The sequence below is a fragment of the Oryctolagus cuniculus genome, chromosome 18 (assembly GCF_051225735.1).
Source record: "Oryctolagus cuniculus isolate XC-2025 breed Fujian yellow rabbit chromosome 18, ASM5122573v1, whole genome shotgun sequence".
NCBI lineage: Eukaryota > Metazoa > Chordata > Mammalia > Lagomorpha > Leporidae > Oryctolagus > Oryctolagus cuniculus.
The window spans coordinates 21,349,552-21,373,647 of record NC_142884.1 but is presented as its reverse complement, the minus strand read 5'-3'; the positions used below and the strand labels follow the sequence as shown (position 1 = coordinate 21,373,647).

The following is a 24,096-nucleotide window of genomic DNA, read 5'->3' as shown; positions in this document are numbered from 1 at the left end:
TATCTGTGTTGGGCACCTCTCCCAACTAGACGGCAGCAGCAGACCCCTGTCCCCTGGAGTGGTGACCACCAAAACGGCTTCCCGTCATCAGCAGATGTCCTCTGAGAGTGAAATGCCCGGGGTTGAAAACCACTTCCTATAATCAGGATTAAATAACACACACTCCATTTGTATTTATCATTGTTTTTATTTTACTGGTAAGGAATGGAGACATTTCATGAAAAATGAAATCAATTGTATGATACAGTCAAGATCTTGAAAAAGAATGATCATTTCTCACCTTTAATCAGTAAACATTCCTCTCCAAAGGAGGTGAAAAAATACTTATATTAAATGTACCAAAAATAAAACGCATTAATTAAATACCACATCTCTCTAACTTCTTTGCATTCATTAACTACCACTCTAGAGTAAAAACAGTGATGGCTTTTGTTATGGCTTCATATTTCTTTAAAATACTAACTACAATAGATTTCCTTGTACAACTGTATTATTGAATGTTAATTGACAAGATAAAATGCAGGGAGAAAACAGTGACATCGTCATTTTAACCTTTTAGTTAATTTCTAGCAGCAAGTGTGAGAAACCCATGGGTTACTCTGTACAGCACCTTGGGAAAGAAAGTGCAAATATAGTGGACCAGCAGAACCACAGCAGTCGAACATCTTATTTAAACTTCTGAGATGAGAAATCGCCATGGAATTCTTGGTAGCAAGATCATTAATACTTTATAAACTTTATACTTGTGGTGGCATACTGTAAGGTTTACAGAAAAAAAAATAAGCAAGAGAGCTAAGAATCACTGCATCAGGACTTTTACAGGTTTCTTACATTTCAAGTAAGTTTAATCAGCTCTCACTGTTATGAGCACCACCTCGGGCAGGCCAGCGTGCCATCGAGCGGCGCCCTACAAGTGGCTCTTACTCGCCACATAGGTCTTGGGATAAATGTGCTTGTACTGCGGCTGAACGGTCACGTGAAGGCTACAGTGATGGCAGCTGTGGATCACTATTCGGTGAAACTTCTTGCCTTCCCTCATGACTTATTCTATACCTTTTTCAGTAGACAAAACTTTTTCTAAAAAGTCTGAATCTTTCAAGTATAGCTCATCCCCTGAAAAACAATAAAATTGTCATTCCATTGAGTATTATTTTACAAGTAATTCCAATAGGTTGCTGGCACATGAATCACTGTTTGTTTGGGACTAAGATAGTTGCTAAATGGTCCTAACCGTATGAGCTTCTCTCAATTTCTTTCTTGTATTTCCCTTTGTCAGTCTGAGAGGCAGAAGGCAGAGAGAGAAAGAGGAAGTGCACATCCGGGTCTCCCAGCGGCTGGCTCATTCCCCAGATGCCTGCAATGGTCTCACTCACGGGGCAAAGCTGTGAGCCAGGAACTCTGTCCCAGTGTCCCAGGCAGGTGGCAGGAACCTAATCACTGGAGCCTGCACCACGGGCCCCCGGACCTCCAGTGGGAAGCTGGAATCAAGAGCCAGAGCACTCTGATATGGGACATGAACGCTTTAACCACTATCTCCAAAGCCTGCCTCCCTCCTTAATTTTGAATACCTCACCACCTTCATCCCCCAGCAAAGATTTTCTCTGCATGCATAAGCATTTATGACTGGTACACTGTTCATGCACGGTAACTTGTATATTAGTTCATGACTCTTTGTATATTTTGCTATTTCATTGTATTCTGATAAACTAAAGGAATTACCATTGGAGCCGGTGCTGTGGCTTAGTGGGTAAAGCCACCACCTGCAGTGCCGGCATCCCATATGGGCCCTGGTTTGGGTCCCGGCTGCTTCACTTCCAATCTAGCTCTCTGCTATGGCCTGGGAAAGGAGTGGAAGATGGCCCAAATCCTTGGGCCCCTGTACCTGCGTGGGAGACTCAAAAGAAGCTCCTGGCTCCTGGCTTCAGATTGGCTCAGCTCCAGCCGTTGTGGCCATTTGGGGAGTGAACCAGCAGATGGAAGACCTCTCTCTCTCTGCCTGTGCCTCTCTGAGAGGTAACTCTGCCTTACAAAAAAATAAATAAACCTTCGAAAAAGACAAAAACTACCACTGATAGAAAGGTTGCTGAATCGTGGCCCTGCAAGTTGCAATACAAATGTTACCACTATTCTCAGGAACCGAGCCGGCCGCCATGAAGGGAGACAGGCCACAAGGCCCCAGTGTGGAGCACCAGCAGCTCTCCTGATGTGCACCAGGCCAGCAGCAACCAGCCACTAACAACTGCCCCAGCTCAAACACGCTGCCAGCTTCCCAGTGCTCACAATTCAGAATTAAAGTGATACAGATGAAAAAGAACTTTTTCAATGTCTAGGAAATGTTTTTATATAAAAGTAAATGTGTATGGGGCTATGTACGTAGTTGTGGCTTAGTGGGTTAAGCTGCTGCCTGCAACAGTGGCATCCCATATCAGAGTGGTGGTTTGAGTCCTGGCTGCTTTGCTTCTGATCCAGCTTCCTGCTAATGAGCCTGGGAAAGCAGCAGAGGATGGTCTAAGCACTTGGGCCACTGCACCCACACAGGAGACCTGGAAGAAGCTCCTGGCTCCTGGCTTTGGTCTGGCCTAGCCCCAGTCATTGTAGCCATCTAGGGAGTGAACCAACGGATGGAAGATCTCTCTCTCTCTCAAATAAATGAAATAAATCCTTTAAAAAAAGAAAAGAAAAAGCAAATGAGCACAATATATGTGTATAACATATTATCCAGAATTCTCATTATAACAAGTACTAGGGCTATTTTATAGGCATTGACCTTATTGGATACATACCTTGTAGCCTCTAAAACCCAGACTGAAATTCATGTCTCTGTGTTGGCATTCCTGTGCTGCACAGCCCAGCGTACCGAACGTGAGTCCTAACAAAAGCACCGGGGCATCACGACTTACCAGGTAAAAGCTGGACCACCCCATCAGCAGTGAACAAGGGGATGGGCAGCCATCTTTCCACTCCTTCCGACGCACGATCCAAACAAAAGATGTGCAGGTCAGACAGGGAGGCAAAGTTCTCAAGTCTTCTGATTTCGTAGAACTGTGGTGGGGGCAGCCAAATTTCCTTCGAGATTAAACTTCTGGTTGCCTCTGAAGGAGAGGACCACTGTGGAAGACAAAGGGAGGGTTTCCTAAGGTTCATTCCATATATACTGTGAGATCTGAGGTTGTTGGGTCAGTGCCCAAGATCTCACTGAGATTTAAACTTGATGCCTGCATGCGTTCTTCCAGATCCCTCTGAGACTACACGAGATCTGTGAAGAGAGCTGACTTGGTCCTCTTCAGAGGCTGCTTGCTGGGCCACTGACCCTGAGAGCTCGCAAATATGAGGGTGTTCCACAAGGGCCATGGGGGATGGAAGGAAGAGGCCAGCGTGGTTGCACAGCAGGTGGAGCCGCTGCCTGTGATGCCAGCTTCCCATATTGGGGCAACAGCTGGAGTCCCAGCTGCTCTGCTTCTGATTCAGTTCCTTGCTAATGGGCCCGGGGAAGGCAGCAGATGATGGCCCTGGTACTCAGGTCTTTGCCACCTATGATGGGGTTCCAGGATCCTGGCTTACGCCTGGCGCAGCCCCAGCCCTTGTTACTTGGGAGTAAACCAGCATATGGGAAAATCTCTCTGTATTTCCCTCTTTCTGTCAGTCTGCCTTTCAAATAAATAAAAGTTTTTTTTAAAGATTTAATTAATTAATTAATTTATTTATTTGAGAGGCAGAGTTACAGAGAGAGAGGGAGAGACACAGAGAGGTCTTCCATGTGCTGGTTCACTTCCCAAATGGCCACAACGGCTGGAGCTGAGCTGATCTGAAGCCAGAAGCCAGGAGCTTCCTCCAGGTCTCCCACGCAGGTGCAGGGGCCCAAGCACCTGGGCCATCTTCCACCACTTTCCCAGGCCACAGCAGAGAGCTGGATCAGAAGAGAAGCAGCATCCATAGGAATGCCGGTGCCACAGGCAGAGACTTAGCCTACTATACCACAGCGCCAGCCCCGATAAAACAAAACTTAAAAAAAAAAAAGAAAATGGAATTAAAAGATTTTTTAAATGTTTAAATCGATGCATATGAAAGGTCTTTGGAAAAGTTCACAAAAATTACGTATGACAAAGAACTACACATGGATTCAGCTATTTTTTTCATCAAAAGAAACTGATCTTTTAATTCCATTTTCTGTGAACTTTCTGAAATATCCTCATAAGCCAGGAGAGAGGATCAAAGCTGACCTGGGAGAGCTGTTCAGCCTGAGAGCAGGAGATGCTGAGAGATCGAGCCTTCTGGTCCGGACGAGGACAGGAAGATTAGACTGACAAGGCAGTGCCTGTGCGTCCCTGAGGATGTCACGATGGACAACACAAAGCTTTCTTGAGCCGTATGGTGCCTTCAGCCACAGAAATGCGGTGTGATGCGGGCCACACGTTACCATGAGGGTGAGGAATCGGGAGCAACAGTTACTTCCAGCGAGGTCAAGAGGCGCTGGAACCCTATAGGGTGTCAACCAGCCCCTGTCAGCCCATTAACATTAAGCGGCCTCACTGCTGCAAACTGCCCTCCTTCCCAAGAATTGTGGGGTGGGGAGAGGGACACAGACATGATGAAAAAGAGCTATTTCAATGAGCACAGAATTCTTTAATCAGCTTACTGAATCTTCCCTTACACCAGGGCAAACTGATTCTCATGCCTAAGCCCCTGCAGTTGAAAATGTTTTGGACCTTGCACAAGATGGGTCAAAGGTTTGCCAACTTCAACATGGGAAACCTGTTACACCTTTACACACGCAGGGCCCTGGCAGAGGGCCCAGCAAACTACAAGTTTAACAAGCACCCTAGATCACTCTTAAGTTGGCCAAGACTACATCTTGAGAAACAAAGCTCTGGGTTTCAAAGGACTGCCCCCACCTCTCTAACTTGTTTCCAAGTCAGTCTGTTTTTACGGTTTTGTTTGAGTTCAGTGATAATCAAGACGAATGGCAAATGACAGGCATCGAACCACCAAGTCCAACCCACAGGTCTCAATAAGTTATCAGTTATTAGATACTTGTTTCTTTGCTTTTTAAATTTTTTTAAAAAGATTTATTTATTTATTTGAAAGGCAGAGTCACAGAGAGGCAGAGGCAGAAGCAGAGAGAGGCCTTCCATCTGCTGGTTCACTCCCCAAATGACCACAATGGCCAGAGCTGAACAGATCCGAAGCCAGGAGCCAGGAGCTTCTTCCAGGTCTCCCATGTGGGTGCAGGGGCCCAAGGACCTGGACCATCCTCTATTGATTTCCCAGGCCATAGCAGAGAGCTGGATTGGAAGTGGAGCAGCTGGGACTCGAACCAGCACCCATGTGAGATGCCAGCACCACAGGCGGCAGCTTCACCCACTATACCACAGTGCTGGCCCCTGTTTTTTAAATTTTTTAAAAACATTTTTGAAAAGTAGAGAGGCAGGAACGCACACACGTGTGTGCACACACACACACACACACACACACGGAGCTCTCCACTGATTTACTTTCTGGATGTCTACAATGGCCAGGGCTGGAGCAGGCCAAAGCTGGGACCCAGTAACCCACCCAGGTCTCCCATGTGGGTGGCAGGGATCCAAGTACTCAAGCCATCCTCCCCACTGCCAGGGTGCACACCAGCAAGAAGCTGGAATAGGAGTGGAGCTGGGACGTGAACCCTGGCACTCTGAGATGCGGACATCCCATGTGGTGGTTTAACTGCTGCACCAAACCTAAAATGTTTCACGTCAGATGTTCCCACTTCTCAGGGTCATGCTGCATATTCTCATTTTATAGACAGGGAAATTCAGGCAGCTCCTCTGACTAGAGTCTCGGCATAAAACTCTGGAGGTGCCTGGCTCCAAAGTCTACTTTTTTTTTTTAAGTATTTATTTATTTGAAATGCAGAGTTAGAGAGAGAGAGAGAGAGAGAGAGAGAGAGAGAGAGAGAGAGAGAAAGAGACTTTCCACTCGCTGGTCCTGAAGCTCCATCCAGGTCTCCCACATGGGTGACAGGGGCTCTAGTCCTTTGGCCATCTCCTGCTGCTTTCCCAGGTACATCAGCAGGGAGCCAGATTGGAAGTGGAGCAGTAGCCAGGCATTGAACTGTGCTCATACGGGAGGCAGAGGCTTATCCCACAATACCAGCCCCCCAAATTCTACTCTTTCCGCTAAGCTTTTGAACCTCAGCACTAAGGATTCTAGCCGCATAATTCCTTGTTGTATTATGCACCGAAACAGGGGTGTTGAGAAGCATTCCTTGGCTCTACCCACCAGATGCCAATAGCAATTCCCCAGCAGTGACAACCAAAACCATCTCCAGACGTTGCCAAATGTACCTGGGGACCGGGTGGGCCTCCTGCGGAGAACCACTGGTCTAAACCGGGTGAAGAACTGTTCACTGGAACCTCCTCTCCCAGTCGGGAGAGAATGCCCACTCCCTCCCCTCCCCTCCCCGCTGCAATGTAAGAAACAGAGAACTGGATAAAAGCTCTGAAACAGCCATTTCCAGACACTGAGCACTGCAGAGCTGTGATCTCTGAGAAAGGACAAACAAGGCGAGCCCTAACATTGCCTGTGGCTTCGCCTGAAGTCATTCCAGGGCTGCACCACAAGGAGGCAGAGTCTGGTCAGTATCTAGGACTCTCACTGACCCCAGGGGGCAGAATGTGCAGTTGGGGAGGCCCTGCGAGGAGGGACCCACGGCTAATAGAACTCAGATTTGGGTCCTAGAATCTTTGCTGGGCACTTATCTGTAGATGCATAACACGAAACCACACGAGCCAGGAAGACGATTCCCGAGAAAATAACAGTCACCCTCTACCTACCGTGTAGGGGCCCTGTAGAATATAAGGAGTATTCTAGCAGACACCACAAAGGTCACAGTGAGAAGTGCAGCCACATCAGCACTAGAATAAAGGCTACTGTACACCCTCCCTAAGCCAGCTACACTCGCACATCAAAAGCATCAAGGTAGGAGCAGAGGTGTAGCATTGTAACAGTGGAGCAAGCCAGGACTCCAGCTACAGCCATCTGGGCAGTGCTGGGTTCCTGCAGCCTGTGAAGACGGTATTGCTTACACTGGCTGCCCAAAGGGCGGATGGGCTCCACTGGCTGCCTCGCTCCAGCAGGACAGACAGTATGGGCAGGACCCACAACGGCACCAGAGGTGAGCTAAGCCACTTTGCACAGGAAGAAGGTGCCCACTCTGTCTAGACCTTGCTCCTATATTGAATCTGAAACTTGTGTTAAGAGAATCAAGAAGGTCTGCATGTACAGCCACGCTCAGAGGAACCCGGGCTCCAGCAAATGCATCACTGCGGCCAATACGGAAGTTTCCTTGGGGACGCGCACTCTCAGCATGGGGCTTCCATACTAACAGTCTGTCCAGTCTGTCCAGGAAACACCGCCAGGATGACAGCACTCCACCATGGGCTTCACTAATGCCAATTTGCAGCAGCAGTTAGCTGTCTGTTTCATCACGTTAGTGGTGGATGTGCAATGCTGGCAGCTGTGAGGCAGCGAAGAAGTCACTGGAGAGGGAGAACCCAGAACCCAGCAGGTGTGTGTTTCCAGGAAGCTGAGCTCATCAGGAGGTGTATTAGGAACTGTTGCCTCTAAGGACCGTGCAAGAAAACACATACCGTGAAAATGAAAGGCTATCCCTGGTTTAACGAAGCGTAATCCTATGTAGGAAGCTTAATCCTATCTTTTGGGGACAGAGGTTTTCTTTGTGTGCTAAACTATGTAAGTTAGAGAAGACCAGCTTGTTTTGTTTTTAATTTCCCTCCCAGATCATTAAAAAGACTTTTCTTAGTTATGTATTTTTATTCAATTGAAAGGCAGAGAGAGAGACAGACAGACAGACAGACAGAGAAAGGCAGACAGATTTTCCACCTGCTGGTCCACTCCCCAGACACTTGCATTAGCCAGGGTTGGGACAGGTCAGAGCCATGAGCTTGGAACTCAATCTACAACTCCCCCATGGATGGCATGGGCCCAGGTATTTGAGCTGTCACCCGCTGCCTCCCAGAATGCAGATTAGCAGAAAGCTGGGAGGGGAAGCAGAGCTGGGACTTGAACCTAGGCACTTCAAAATGGTGTGTAGGCATCCCAAGAAGAGACGTAAGGAGTGTGCTAAGTGGCAGCCACCCAAAACGCCTTGAAAACAGGGCTGACCGGGGCATTCTCATTCTCTCAGGGGGCCATCCATCAATGACATTTAGCACAGCCAATCTATGCTAGCAACATTCTGCAATTCCTTCAAAGAAGGCAGCCCTTTGAGAAGTCTCTTGAACCTAACCAACAGTCCCTTCGTGGGTGATATTTGTGATTTTCAGTAATCCGAGTTTCTGGGGGTCTTTGAACAAGACTCCAGGATGTGAAGGTTAATTGCTGTGCTGCACAGATCTCATGTATTAGCGTCTGTAGGAAGTTCACTTTTCTTTTTCTTTTATGATATGTTGTGCATTTCACAACTTTAAGGTTAAATGAATTATACATTTATTTATTTTATTCTTAAAGATTTATTTATGTATTTGAAATGTGGAGTTACAGAGAGGCAAAGGCAGAGAGAGAGAGAGAGAGAGAGGTCTTCCATCTGCTGGTTCACTCCCTAAATGGTCGCGCTGTGCTGATCCAAAGCCAGGAGCCAGGAGCTTCTTCTGGATCTCCCACACGGGTCCAGGGGCCCAAGGACTTCAGCCATCTTCCACTGCTTTCCCAGGCCTTAGCACAGAGCTGCATCAGAAGTGGAGCACCCGGGTCTTGAACCAGCGCCCACATGGGATGCCAGCATTGCAGGCAGTGGCTTTACCCACTATGCCACAGTGATGGCCCTTATTATTTTTATTTACTTATTTTGTTTTATTTTTTCATAGGCAGAGTTAGACAGAGAGAGAGAGAGAGAAAGAAAGAAAGAAAGCTCTTCCTTTTTCCATTGGTTCACCCCCACCCCAGGTGGCTGCGCGGCTGGTGCGCTGTGCTGATCTGAAGCCAGGAGCCAGGGCACAGGGCCCAAGGACCTGGGCCATCCTCCACTGCACTCCCGGGCCACAGCAGAGAGCTGGACTGGAAGAACAACTGGGACAGAATCCGGCGCCCCAACCAGGACTAGAACCTGGGGTGCCAGCGCCGCAGGCAGAGGATTAGCCTAGTGAGCCGTGGCACCGGCCCCTAATATATATTTATTTATATACATTTTTTAAATGATTAGGGGCCAGCATTGTAGCACAGCAGGTTAAGCTGCTGCCAACACTGCATATCAGAGTGCCAGTTCCCCATTTCTGATCTAGCTCCAATAATGTGCCTGGGAAAGCAGCGGAAGATGGCCCAAATGACTCGGGCCCCTACCACTCACATGGGAGACCAGGCAGAGTTACAGGCTCCTGGCTTTGGCCTGGCCCAGTCTTGGCCATTGCAGCCATTTGGGGAGTGAACCAGCAAAGAGATCATCTCTCCCCTTCTCTTTATCACTCTGCTTTTCAAATAAATCTTTAAACAAATAAAGGGTTAACTAAATAAAAATAAGGTTGTGCCATTAGTTCAGAGATATAAAGGCAAGTATCATCATGATGAGAGAAAAGAGAGTATTTATGAATTAAAAGGAACTTCCAGGGGAAAGCATTGTGGTATAATGAATTAAGTCACCACTTCCAATGCCAGCATCCCATATCGGTGCTGGTTCTAGCCTTGGCTGCTCCACTTCCGATCCAGCTCCCTGTTTATGTGCCTGGGAAGGCAGCAGAGGATGGCCCAAGTGCTTCGCCCCTGCAACTGCACGGGAGACCCAGATGAAGCCTGTGGCTCCTGGCTTTGGCCTAGCCCAGCTCCGGCCATTGCAGCTATCTGGGGAATGAACCAGTGGATGGAAGATCTCTCTAACTTTCCTTTTCTCTCTCTGTAACTCTGCCTTTCAAATACATAGAATAAATTTTGTTTATCTTTTTTTTATTTTTCCTTCCAGAGAAGAAAAATAACCGAAGTGAAAAACACTCTGGCTGCCATTTACAGCAGGTTAGGTGCTTTATAAGCAGAGCGCCAACTTGAAAACAGCAAATAGAACAAAGTAAAACAGAGGAAAAGAAAAAGATCGAGAAAAACTGAATCAGGCATCAATGTACTGTAAGACATTATGAAGTAGTCTAACACACGTGTGACTGGAATCCCGCACAATAGGGATAGGGAAAGAGATGAAATAGTTAAGGAAATAATAAAACGAGCAAATCAGTGTACACCATAATCAAGTTGTTAAACACAATCATTAAGAGAAAGTATTAAAAAGTCACATACACCAAAAAAATGCACATATATTAAGTACACAGAAGAAAAGATAGAATTGATAGCAGATTTCTCATTCAACATTTCATTAGCAAAAGGGGAGGGGGAGGGCTGCTGTGGCCAGCGGATTAAGCTGTTACTTGGGCTGACAGCAGGCCATATTAAGAGTGTCTGGTTCCCATCCTGGCTACTCAGCTTCCAGTCCAGGTTCCTGATAGTGCGCATCCTGGGAGGAAGCAGATGACTCAAGCACGTCAGGCCTGAGACCCATGGGAATATCCAACTGGAGCTCCAGGCTCCTGGCTTCAGCCTGGCCTAGTCCTGGCCGCCCCAGCTGTCTGGGGCAATGAACCACCAAAAAAATGCTCAAAAAAAAAAAAAAAAAAAAGGAGAGGAGTTCAATAAGTTCATGGAAATTAGAATTTAAAGTGTAGGGGCCAGGGTGGTGCTACAGCAGGGTAAGCAGCCACTTGCAATGATGGCATCCCATAGTGGAGAGCCGGTTCGAGTCCCGGCTGCTCAGCTTCGGATCCAGCTCTCTGCTAATTCCATCCTAGTTATTCTCCCAAATGAAATGAACTCGAGTCCATACAACTACCTGTATGCAAGATGATAGCAATGTTGTTCATCATCTCCCTAAACTGAAACAACTCAAGTGGCCTGTGAGTATAAACTGCTGTGTGTGCATACAACGGAATACTACTCTGCCACTGACCCTATGCAGCAACACAAAGCAGTGTCCAATGTGTCGTCTTTGAAGAAGCCACAGTGAAAGGCCACTACTGCTCTGGGATTCTGCAGGCACCCATTTCTGTGACATTCTAGAAAAGGAAAAACTAATAGCAGCAGAAAACAATCTTCTTTATAAAGCATTACAGGTGGAGAAAGATACAGCTACAAAGGAGCTTCATCATGGGAATATGGGGAAGTGAGGAAATGCTTCTGCATTTTGACTGTGGGGGTGATTTCACGATGCTATGCATTTTTCAAAATACAGAAGTCTACACAAAAAGGAATGAATTTTTCTGTAAATAAATTATACATCAATTAAAAAATAGGGGTGGGCTTTTGTCATAGCAGTGAATCCTCAGGCCGGGTCTGCGTTCCACATGGGAGTGCTTAGGTTTCCGTGCACGTTCTGATGCCGATTCCAGCTTGCTGCTAATCAGTGCACACTCTAGGAGGCCTCTTGACCATGGCTTGAGTGACTGGGTCCCTGTCCTCAGTGTGGGGGACTCAGGGTGAGTTCCCAGCTCCAAGCTTTGGCCTGGCCCCGCCTTGGCTACTGTGGGCGTCTGGGGTGTGAACAAAGGGATGGGAGAGCTCTGTCTCTCCTTGTGTCTCTACCTTTCAAATAGATAAGAGTTTGGTGGGTGTCCCAATATCGATACTATTTTCCACACTTTTCTGCATCTCCAATGTATTTTCTAATAAAAAGTTAAAAATTTTAAATTATTCTGAATTTTTAAAAAAGATTTACTTATTTATTTGAAAGGCAGAGTTAGAGAGGGAGGGAGGCAAGGAGGGAGACAGAGAGATCTTCCACCCACCAATTCACTCCCCAAATGGTTGCAATGACCAGGGCTGGCCCAGGCTGAAGCCAAGAGCTTCATCTGGGTCTCCCACATGGTGGCAGAGGCCCAAGCACTTGTGTCATCTTCTGTTGCTTTCCCAGGCACATTAGCAGGGAGCTAGATCTTGAGTGGAGCAGATGAGATTTGAACAGGTGCCCAGATGGGGTCCTGACATCACAGGAGGTAGCTTACCTTGCTATACCACAATGCTGGCCCCAGCATCAATTTTTTTTTAAAACATCTTGTCCTCTGACGTGGCATAACTTATGTAGCATTTTTACTAAAAATGTCTAACCTAAATATATTAATATAGTTATAATTATTGAGGAATATTTTGCAAAGTGACTGCCCTTATTCTTCAGAAATTTCAGTATCATCAAAGATAGACCAATGTACTGCCTGAATGAACTCTACAAGGCCATGACAATTAAATGCAGTGTGTAGTTCTGGGTTCTTTGTCAGAAAAAACAAGCTACAGTAGACCTTATCAGGACAAAGGGAGTACAGACTGTGTATCAGGTAACAGACTTGCACCAACATTAAATGTCTCAAGTGTGATTATTACATTATAGTTCTATAAGAGGAAGGCTTTGTTCCTAGAAAAATCACTTAAGTGCTCTGAGTTCTAGACTCATTCTCAAATGGCTCAACCAAAAAAGAAAAAGTAATTTTTACATACACATATTTCTGAAGTGCAAACGCAGCAAAGCGTTACCAACCAGTTAGTGTGGGTGTAGTACACACAGGCATTCATGATGCTGTTTTGTGTTTGAAAACTTTCCAAAGAGTAATTTAGGAAAGACGTTTAGAAAGCATTCTTAGGGGTGGGCGTTTGGGGCAGCAGTCAGGTCACGGCTTGGGACACTCAGAGTACCTGGTTCACATCAAGGCCACACAACCACCAATCCAGCTTCCTGCCAACGTGCCTACTGGTCAGGCAGCAGATGATGGCTCGAGCACTGTGCCGCTGTCACCCATGTGGGAGACCAGGACTGAGCTCTAGGCTCCCAGCTTTGGCCTGGCCCAGCCCTGGCTGCTGTGGGCATTCTGGAGTAAACCAGCAGATGGAAGAATTCTGCTGACCTGTTTTCCCAATGAAAATACATAAATAATTTTTTTAATGTTAAATGTTGAGGCTGCTAGAATGTTTCATTTAAAAAAATCTGATTCTAAAACCTGTAAAATGCAAGCCAGGCCCAGTTTTTGCAGACAGCAACACACACAGTTCTAGTTGCCAGTTCCTCCAGGAGCTTCCCAGGGAAGGCCGAGGACTACTGCTTTCTGCCACTGCTCCAAGGCCACGTGCCCAGCCATCAGGGTGCTACGGCCTCCCAGATTTCAAACTCAGAAGTGTGTGGCCCGGGCTGCTTTCCTCATATATGCTGTGTGTACTTATGTATTTGAAAAGCAGAGTGACAGAGAGAGATGGACAGCAGGAGCAAGGTGGGGGATGGGGAGAGAGCTCCTCCATCTGCTGGTTCACTCCCCAAATGCCCACAACAGCCAAGTCTGGGGAGGAGGGAAGGAACTCCACTCTGACCTCCTACACAGGGGCAGGGGTCAAAGTACTTGGGCCATCACACGCTGCCTTCCCATGTGAGCACACGGGAAGCTGGACCAGAAGCTGAGCGGTCAGATCTGAACAGGCACCCTGATGTGCGATGCAGACATCACACGCGGCACCTAACCAGCTGGGGCGTGTGAGCCCTCCTCACATTCCTGGCAGCCAACAGCTCTTCTCTGCCCTCCTTAGCCAGGAGAGGTCTCGTCCCCGCCAGATGTGGCAGAGTCTCCTGCAGGCCGGACTCTTCAGGAACAGCACAGCTGCCCTGCTACAGGGCTCCTGGTGATGCGGCTCTCCAGGTACAGCTCTCGCCTCTGTCTGCGTCACTCAGGGAGGCCGCTGTCTTCCGGGTCGCTGCTTCTCTTCTCTGCCGGGTTCCTGTCTCATGACCACCAAGAACCAGTTCGAGTCCCGCCTGTTCCACTTCTGATCCAGCTCCCTGGGAATGTGCCTCGGGGTCCCAGTGCTTGGTCCCCTGCCACCCACATGATAGGCCCGGATGGAGCTCCTGGTTCCTGGCTTCAGATTCTGCCAGATCTGGCTGTTGTGGCCATTTGAGGAATGAACCAGTGGATGGAAGACCTCCCTCTCTGTTGGTCTCTGTCATTCTGTTCTTCAAATAAGTAAATCTTTTTAAAAAGTCCTGGCAAACTCCAGATAAAATTCATCCTTTTGGGCAATTTTAAGTGTACAGTTCAGTAGCATTAAGTAGACCGGCACTGTTGTACAACCGCGAGCACCAGCCATCTCCAGAATTCCTCACCTTGCAAAACTGAATCTCTGCCCTGTACGCACAAACCCAACCTCTGGCAGCTGCCATTCAACTCACCCACAGAATCATACAGCACGTGGGCCTTTCTGCTTGGCTCACCTCACTTCATATGACATCCTCACGTGTAAGAGGACACCTCCAAACTAATGTGAAAGCTAAAGAATTTCCCATCCTACATGCACACCACCCTGAGGGTACCCCATCACCTGTTGATGGGCACAGGGTGGGAGGGGGCACCGTATCCATGGAAATGCCACATCAATCTGCATCAGGACAGCCGGAACCTGGACCTCACTGGGGCAAATACTCCTATAAGGGGCAGAAGATTTGCTCCAAGGGTGAGCCAGGTCGCAGTCATAAGTGGAGGCCGGGCAGAGCTGAGGGGAGACACAAGCAGGTTCCAGGGCCCAACACACACACGGGTTCCCAAGCAGGAGGGCACGAGCCCAGCACTTCTTGCCCAAGTCCTGCACCCACGGGCGTGCACGTGGCAGGATGGGTGAGAGCCCTTTCACAGGAAGGAATTGGGACTGACATATTTAGGACTGATGGAGAACATTGACTAGTGCAGAGGAGCCTCCCAGGGAGACCTGAAATCCCTTCAAAGTCTGAGAGCCGGGGCCGACCCCATGGCTCACTTGGTTCATCCTCTGCCTGGGGCGCCAGCGAACCATATGGGTGCCGGGTTCTAGTCCCAGTTGCTCCTCTTCTAGTCTAGCTCTCTGCTGTGGCCCGGGAGTGCAGTGGAGGATGGCCCAAGTGCTTGGGCCCTGCACCCGCATGGGAGACCAGGAGGAAGCACCTGGCTCCTGGTTTCAGATCGGCACAGCGTGCCGCCCATGGCGGCCATTTGTGGGGTGAACCAAAGGAAGGAAGACCTTTCTGTCTGTCTCACTGTCTCTAACTCTGTCAAATAAATAAAACAGATTGAAAAGTCTGAGAGCCAGGCCTCCTTGCAAGGAGTCAGCGGCTTCGGGGGTGTGTGACGCTCTGGTCGGGTGAATCCACAGAACACAAACACCACCCATCCCCCTCCTTCGCAGCGCCCCTCCCCATCCCACACCCTGGCTCCGGTTTGTAAACTCCCTCCTCCAGCGCCTCCCCTCCGGCTTCCTCGGGAGCCCTCCGGGCACCTCAAGTCTCCAAGGTGGCGGCCCATGCCCGCCCCGGGGACCAGGACACCCGCATGAGGAGAGGGCGGCGGGGGGGGGGGGGGGGGGTCCCGGAAGCCGAGCCCCGAGGGCGGCGGGGGAAGGGCGGGAGCCAGGTCCAGGGTTCCCCGCGAGGGCCCTAACCTAGGGCGGACGTGGGCTGGGGTGTGCGGGGCACCGACACACCTGCCAACCTGCCCTAGTGAGTCAGGAACGCACACCTAGTGCGAGACAGCTCGCAGCAACCGCCCTCCGAGGTCGTCGGGAACAGCGCACGCGCCCCCTTCTGAAGCGACCCCCACCCGCACTCCAGCCTCCCGCCTGCACCGACCCGGGCCCGACCGTCCGTGCGCGGGCCGCTCGCTCACCTGCAGCACCAGGACCTGGAGCATCTTCGCCGCGCCTCTGGCCCGCTCGCCCTGGACGACGCGCCCGGCGGCGGGCGTGGCGGGCGTGGCGGGCGTGGCGAGCCGCGCGGCCCCTCCCGTCGCCCCGGGGGCGGCCCCTGCCATCGCGCCGGACGCCTCAGGCCTCTGCGGGGGCCGCGCCCACCAGCTCGACGGGGACTCCAGCTTCCTGCCCTGGACGCTCCCCCGCCTGCAGGCCGGCCGCCACGCCCCCCAGTGCCGCGCCTCGTCTTCCCACCCGACGCCGCCGCCGCGGGCGCGCTCTGGGCTCCTCGTGGGCTCCACCCCGCGCCCCCGGCCTCTCGTAATGGCGCCCGCCCCCGCGCCGGCCTCCAGGCGTCCAGAAGCCACGTGGGCGCCCAACGGCCCCGGACAACGGCCGGCCTTGCGCAGCGCCGCCGTGCGGCGGGGAGGGGCGTGGGGCCCCGCGGTGCTGGGCGCGCGGCTCGCTTCCTGGGCCGCGGGGCGCCCGGGGGCTTGGGGACCTGGGCTGGCCTCCCCGCCGGGAGCGCGCGGGGCCTGCTGGGCTGTCCACCCCCAGCGTCCAGCGGGCCGCGCTCCCCAGGTCTCTGTGCGGGGCTTGCTTGTCTTAGCGGAAGTGTGCACGACCCCGTCCTCTGAGTGGGCCACCCAACACACCTTGAAAACAGGGCTGACCGGGGCATTCTCATTCTCTCAGGGGGCCATCCATCAATGACATTTAGCACAGCCAATCTATGCTAGCAACATTCTGCAATTCCTTCAAAGAAGGCAGCCCTTTGAGAAGTCTCTTGAACCTAACCAACAGTCCCTTCGTGGGTGATATTTGTGATTTTCAGTAATCCGAGTTTCCGGGGGTCTTTGAACAAGACTCCAGGATGTGAAGGTTAATTGCTGTGCTGCACAGATCTCATGTATTAGCGTCTGTAGGAAGTTCACTTTTCTTTTTCTTTTATGATATGTTGTGCATTTCACAACTTTAAGGTTAAATGAATTATACATTTATTTATTTTATTCTTAAAGATTTATTTATGTATTTGAAATGTGGGGTTACAGAGAGGCAGAGGCAGAGGCAGAGAGAGAGAGACAGAGAGAGAGAGAGAGAGAGAGGTCTTCTATCTGCTGGTTCGCTCCCTAAATGGTCGCGCTGTGCTGATCTGAAGCCAGGAGCCAGGAGCTTCTTCTGGATCTCCCACACGGGTCCAGGGGCCCAGGGACTTCAACCATCTTCCACTGCTTTCCCAGGCCATAGCACAGAGCTGCATCGGAAGTGGAGCACCCGGGTCTTGAACCAGCGCCCACATGGGATGCCAGCACTGCAGGCAGTGGCTTTACCCACTATGCCACAGTGATGGCCCTTATTATTTTTATTTACTTATTTTGTTTTATTTTTTCATAGGCAGAGTTAGTGAGAGAGAGAGAGAGAGAGAGAGAGAGAAAGGTCTTCCTTTTTCCTTTGGTTCACCCCCACCCCAGGTGGCTGCGCGGCTGGCGCGCTGTGCTGATCCGAAGCCAGGAGCCAGGGCACAGGGCCCAAGGACCTGGGCCATCCTCCACTGCACTCCCGGGCCACAGCAGAGAGCTGGACTGGAAGAACAACTGGGACAGAATCCGGCGCCCCAACCAGGACTAGAACCCGGGGTGCCAGCACCGCAGGCAGAGGATTAGCCTAGTGAGCCATGGTGCTAGCCCCTAATATATATTTATTTATATACATTTTTTAAATGATTAGGGGCCAGCATTGTAGCACAGCAGGTTAAGCTGCTGCCAACACTGCATATCAGAGTGCCAGTTCCCCATTTCTGATCTAGCTCCAATAATGTGCCTGGGAAAGCAGCGGAAGATGGCCCAAATGACTCGGGCCCCTACCACTCACATGGGAGACCAGGCAGAGTTACAGGCTCCTGGCTTTGGCCTGGCCCAGTCTTGGCCATTGCAGCCATTTGGGGAGTGAACCAGCAAAGAGATCATCTCTCCCCTTCTCTTTATCACTCTGCTTTTCAAATAAATCTTTAAACAAATAAAGGGTTAACTAAATAAAAATAAGGTTGTGCCATTAGTTCAGAGATATAAAGGCAAGTATCATCATGATGAGAGAAAACAGTATTTATGAATTAAAAGGAACTTCCAGGGGAAAGCGCTGTGATATAATGAATTAAGTCACCACTTCCAATGCCAGCATCCCATATCGGTGCTGGTTCTAGCCTTGGCTGCTCCACTTCCGATCCAGCTCCCTGTTTATGTGCCTGGGAAGGCAGCAGAGGATGGCCCAAGTGCTTCGCCCCTGCAACTGCACGGGAGACCCAGATGAAGCCTGTGGCTCCTGGCTTTGGCCTGGCCCAGCTCCGGCCATTGCAGCTATCTGGGGAATGAACCAGTGGATGGAAGCTCTCTCTAACTTTCCTTTTCTCTCTCTGTAACTCTGCCTTTCAAATACATAGAATAAATTTTGTTTTCTTTTTTTTAATTTTTCCTTCCAGAGAGGAAAAATAACCGAAGTGAAAAACACTCTGGCTGCCATTTACAGCAGGTTAGGTGCTTTATAAGCAGAGCGCCAACTTGAAAACAGCAAATAGAACAAAGTAAAACAGAGGAAAAGAAAAAGATCGAGAAAAACTGAATCAGGCATCAATGTACTGTAAGACATTATGAAGTAGTCTAACACACGTGTGACTGGAATCCCGCACAATAGGGATAGGGAAAGAGATGAAATAGTTAAGGAAATAATAAAACGAGCAAATCAGTGTACACCATAATCAAGTTGTTAAACACAATCATTAAGAGAAAGTATTAAAAAGTCACATACACCAAAAAAATGCACATATATTAAGTACACAGAAGAAAAGATAGAATTGATAGCAGATTTCTCATTCAACATTTCATTAGCAAAAGGGGAGGGGGAGGGCCGCTGTGGCCAGCGGATTAAGCTGTTACTTGGGCTGACAGCAGGCCATATTAAGAGTGTCTGGTTCGCATCCTGGCTACTCTGCTTCCAGTCCAGGTTCCTGATAGTGCGCATCCTGGGAGGAAGCAGATGACTCAAGCACTTCAGGCCTGTGACCCATGGGAATATCCAGCTGGAGCTCCAGGCTCCTGGCTTCAGCCTGGCCTAGTCCTGGCCGCCCCAGCTGTCTGGGGCAATGAACCACCAAAAAAATGCTCAAAAAAAAAAAAAAAAAAAATGAACCACCAGCTGGAAGATCTTTATCTCTCTCAAAAAAACAAAAAAAAACAAAACAAAACAAAAAAACAACGGTAGGAGAGGACTTCAATAAGTTCATGGAAATTAGAATTTAAAGTGCAGGGGCCAGGGTGGTGCTACAGCAGGGTAAGCAGCCACTTGCAATGATGGCATCCCATAGTGGAGAGCCGGTTCGAGTCCCGGCTGCTCAGCTTCGGATCCAGCTCTCTGCTAATTCCATCCTAGTTATTCTCCCAAATGAAATGAACTCGAGTCCATACAACTACCTGTATGCAAAGATGATAGCAATGTTGTTCATCATCTCCCTAAACTGAAACAACTCAAGTGGCCTGTGAGTATAAACTGCTGTGTGTGCACACAACGGAATACTACTCTGCCACTGACCCTGTGCAGCAACACAAAGCAGTATCCAATGTGTCGTCCTTGAAGAAGCCACAGTGAAAGGCCACTACTGCTCTGGGATTCTGCAGGCACCCATTTCTGTGACATTCTAGAAAAGGAAAAACTAATAGCAGCAGAAAACAATCTTTTCTTTATAAAGCATTACAGGTAGAGAAAGATACAGCTACAAAGGAGCTTCATCATGGGAATATGGGGAAGTGAGGAAATGCTTCTGCATTTTGACTGTGGGGGTGATTTCACGATGCTATGCATTTTTCAAAATACAGAAGTCTACACAAAAAGGAATGAATTTTTCTGTAAATAAATTATACATCAATTAAAAAATAGGGGTGGGCTTTTGTCATAGCAGTGAATCCTCAGGCAGGGTCTGCGTTCCACATGGGAGTGCTTAGGTTTCCGTCCACGTTCTGATGCCGATTCCAGCTTGCTGCTAATCAGTGCACACTCTAGGAGGCCTCTTGACCATGGCTTGAGTGACTGGGTCCCTGTCCTCAGTGTGGGGGACTCAGGGTGAGCTCCCAGCTCCAAGCTTTGGCCTGGCCCCGCCTTGGCTACTGTGGGCATCTGGGGTGTGAACAAAGGGATGGGAGAGCTCTGTCTCTCCTTGTGTCTCTACCTTTCAAATAGATAAGAGTTTGGTGGGTGTCCCAATATCGATACTATTTTCCACACTTTTCTGCATCTCCAATGCATTTTCTAATAAAAAGTTAAAATTTTTAAATTAATCTGAATTTTTAAAAAAGATTTACTTATCTATTTCAAACGCAGAGTTAGAGAGGGAGGGAGGCAGAGAGGGGGACAGAGAGAGATCTTCTACCCACCAATTCACTCCCCAAATGGTTGCAATGACCAGGGCTGGACCAGGCTGAAGCCAAGAGCTTCATCTGGGTCTCCCACATGGGTGGCAGAGGCCCAAGCACTTGTGTCATCTTCTGTTGCTTTCCCAGGCACATTAGCAGGGAGCTAGATCTTAAGTGGAGCAGACGAGATTTGAACAGGTGCCCATATGGGGTCCTGACATCACAGGTGGTAGCTTACCTTGCTATACCACAATGCTGGCCCCAGCATCAATTTTTTTTTTTAAACATCTTGTCCTCTGACGTGGCATATCTTATGTAGCATTTTTACTAAAAATGTCTAACCTAAATATATTAATATAGTTATAATTATTGAGGAATATTTTGCAAAGTGACTGCCCTTATTCTTCAGAAATTTCAGTATCATCAAAGATAGACCAATGTACTGCCTGAATGAACTCTACAAGGCCATGACAATTAAATGCAGTGTGTAGTTCTGGGTTCTTTATCAGAAAAAACAAGCTACAGTAGACCTTATCAGGACAAAGGGAGTACAGACTGTGTATCAGGTAACAGAGTTGCACCAACATTAAATTTCTCAAGTGTGATGATTACATTACAGTTCTATAAGAGGAAGTCTTTGTTCCTAGAAAAATCACTTAAGTGCTCTGAGTTCTAGACTCATTCTCAAATGGCTCAACCAAAAAAGAAAAAGTAATTTTTACATACACATATTTCTGAAGTGCAAACGCAGCAAAGCGTTACCAACCAGTTAGTGTGGGTGTAGTACACACAGGCATTCATGATGCTGTTTTGTGTTTGAAAATTTTCCAAAGAGTAATTTAGGAAAGACGTTTAGAAAGCATTCTTAGGGGTGGGCGTTTGGGGCAGCAGTCAGGTCACGGCTTGGGACACTCAGAGTACCTGGTTCACATCAAGGCCACACAACCACCAATCCAGCTTCCTGCCAACGTGCCTACTGGTCAGGCAGCAGATGATGGCTCGAGCACTGTGCCGCTGTCACCCATGTGGGAGACCAGGACTGAGCTCTAGGCTCCCAGCTTTGGCCTGGCCCAGCCCTGGCTGCTGTGGGCATTCTGGAGTAAACCAGCAGATGGAAGAACTCTGCTGACCTGTTTTCCCAATGAAAATACATAAATAATTTTTTTTAATGTTAAATGATGAAGCTGCTAGAATGTTTCATTAAAAAAAAAAATCTGCTTCTAAAACCTAAAAATGCAAGCCAGGCCCAGTTTTTGCAGACAGCAACACACACAGTTCTAGTTGCCAGTTCCTCCAGGAGCTTCCCAGGGAAGGCCGAGGACTACTGCTTTCTGCCACTCTCCAAGGCCACGTGCCCAGCCATCAGGGTGCTACGGCCTCCCAGATTTCAAACACAGAAGTGTGCGGCCCGGGCTGCTTTCCTCATATATGCTGTGTGTACTTATGTATTTGAAAAGCAGAGTGACAGAGAGAGATGGACAGCAAGAGCAAGGTGGGGGATGGGAGAGAGCTCTTCCATCTGCTGGTTCACTCCCCAAATGCCCACAACAGCCAAGTCTGGGAGGAGGGAAGGAACTCCACTCTGACCTCCTACACAGGGGCAGGGGTCAAAGTCCTTGGGCCATCATACGCTGCCTTCCAGTGTGAGCACACGGGAAGCTGGACCCGAAGCTGAGCGGTCAGATCTGAACAGGCACCCTGATGTGCGATGCAGACATCACACGCGGCACCTAACCAGCTGGGGCGTGCGAGCCCTCCTCACATTCCTGGCAGCCAACAGCTCTTCTCTGCCCTCCTTAGCCAGGAGAGGTCTCGTCCCGCCAGATGTGGCAGAGTCTCCTGCAGGCCGGACTCTTCAGGAACAGCACAGCTGCCCTGCTACAGGGCTCCTGGTGATGCGGCTCTCCAGGTACAGCTCTCGCCTCTGTCTGCGTCACTCAGGGAGGCCGCTGTCTTCCGGGTCGCTGCTTCTCTTCTCTGCCGGGTTCCTGTCTCATGACCACCAAGAACCAGTTCGAGTCCCGCCTGTTCCACTTCTGATCCAGCTCCCTGGGAATGTGCCTCGGGGTCCCAGTGCTTGGACCCCTGCCACCCACATGATAGGCCCGGATGGAGTTCCTGGTTCCTGGCTTCAGATTCTGCCAGATCTGGCTGTTGCAGCCATTTGAAGAATGAACCAGTGGATGGAAGACCTCCCTCTCTGTTGGTCTCTGTCATTCTGTTCTTCAAATAAGTAAATCTTTTTAAAAAGTCGTGGCAAACTCCAGATAAAATTCATCCTTTTGGGCAATTTTAAGTGTACAGTTCAGTAGCATTACGTAGACTGGCACTGTTGTGCAACCATGAGCACTAGCCATCTCCAGAATTCCTCACCTTGCAAAACTGAATCTCTGCCCTGTACGCACAAACCCAACCTCTGGCAGCTGCCATTCAACTCGCTCACAGAATCATACAGCACGTGGGCCTTTCTGCTTGGCTCACCTCACTTCATATGACATCCTCACGTGTAAGAGGACACCTCCAAACTAATGTGAAAGCTAAAGAATTTCCCATCCTACATGCACACCACCCTGAGGGTACCCCATCACCTGTTGATGGGCACAGGGTGGGAGGGGGCACCGTATCCATGGAAATGCCACATCAATCTGCATCAGGACAGCCGGAACCTGGACCTCACTGGGGCACATACTCCTATAAGGGGCAGAAGATTTGCTCCAAGGGTGAGCCAGGTCGCAGTCATAAGTGGAGGCCGGGCAGAGCTGAGGGGAGACATAAGCAGGTTCCAGGGCCCAACACACAGACGGGTTCCCAAGCAGGAGGGCACGAGCCCAGCACTTCTTGCCCAAGTCCTGCACCCACGGGCGTGCACGTGGCAGGATGGGTGAGAGCCCTTTCACAGGAAGGAATTGGGACTGACATATTTAGGACTGATGGAGAACATTGACTAGTGCAGAGGAGCCTCCCAGGGAGACCTGAAATCCCTTCAAAGTCTGAGAGCCGGGGCCGACCCCATGGCTCACTTGGTTCATCCTCTGCCTGGGGCGCCAGCGAACCATATGGGCGCCGGGTTCTAGTCCCAGTTGCTCCTCTTCTAGTCTAGCTCTCTGCTGTGGCCCGGGAGGGCAGTGGAGGATGGCCCAAGTGCTTGGGCCCTGCACCCGCATGGGAGACCAGGAGGAAGCACCTGGCTCCTGGTTTCTGATCGGCGCAGCACGCTGGCCGTGGCGGCCATTTGGGGGGTGAACAAAAGGAAGGAAGACCTTTCTGTCCGTCTGTCTGTCTCGCTCACTGTCTCTAACTCTGTGAAATAAATAAAACAGATTGAAAAGTCTGAGAGCCAGGCCTCCTTGCAAGGAGTCAGCGGCTTCGGGGGTGTGTGACGCTCTGGTCGGGTGAATCCACAGAACACAGACACCACCCATCCCCCTCCTTCGCGGCGCCCCTCCCCTCCCACACCCTGGCTCCGGTTTGTAAACTCCCTCCTCCAGCGCCTCCCCTCCGGCTTCCTCGGGAGCCCTCCTGGCACCTCAAGTCTCCAAGGTGGAGGCCCATGCCCGCCCCGGGGACCAGGACACCCGCGTGAGGAGAGGGCGGCGTGGGGGGGGGGGGTCCCGGAAGCCGAGCCCCGAGGGCGGCGGGGGAAGGGCGGGAGCCAGGTCCACGGCTCCCCGCGAGGGGCCCTGACCTAGGGCGGACGTGGGCTGGGGTGTGCGGGGCACCAACACACCTGCCAACCTGCCCGAGTGAGTCAGGAACGCACACCTAGTGCGAGACAGCTCGCAGCAACCGCCCTCCGGGGTCGTCGGGAACAGCGCACGCGCCCCCTTCTGAAGCGACCCCCACCCGCACTCCAGCCTCCCGCCTGCACCGACCCGGGCCCGACCGTCCCTGCGCGGGCCGCTCACTCACCTGGAGCACCAGGACCTCGAGCATCTTCGCCGCGCCTCTGGCCCGCTCGCCCTGGACGACGCGCCCGGCGGCG

The 24,096-nt window shown here is 50.1% G+C and overlaps 2 long non-coding RNA genes across 3 annotated transcripts in view; both read right to left on the bottom strand.

The window, feature by feature from the left end:
• Positions 1-24,096, bottom strand: part of LOC149120833 (uncharacterized) — a 91,596-nt gene that overhangs the window by 37,010 nt on the left and 30,490 nt on the right. The window lies entirely within an intron of this gene.
• Positions 168-15,846, bottom strand: LOC149120834 (uncharacterized). Of its 2 annotated transcripts, none has more exons than XR_016224894.1 (3): positions 15,693-15,846; positions 2,901-3,108; positions 168-2,661 (listed from the first exon to the last, which is right to left on the bottom strand). It is a non-coding gene; the product is annotated as an uncharacterized LOC149120834 (long non-coding RNA). The 2 variants fall into 2 exon arrangements; XR_016224893.1 differs by having other exon boundaries at positions 168-1,113.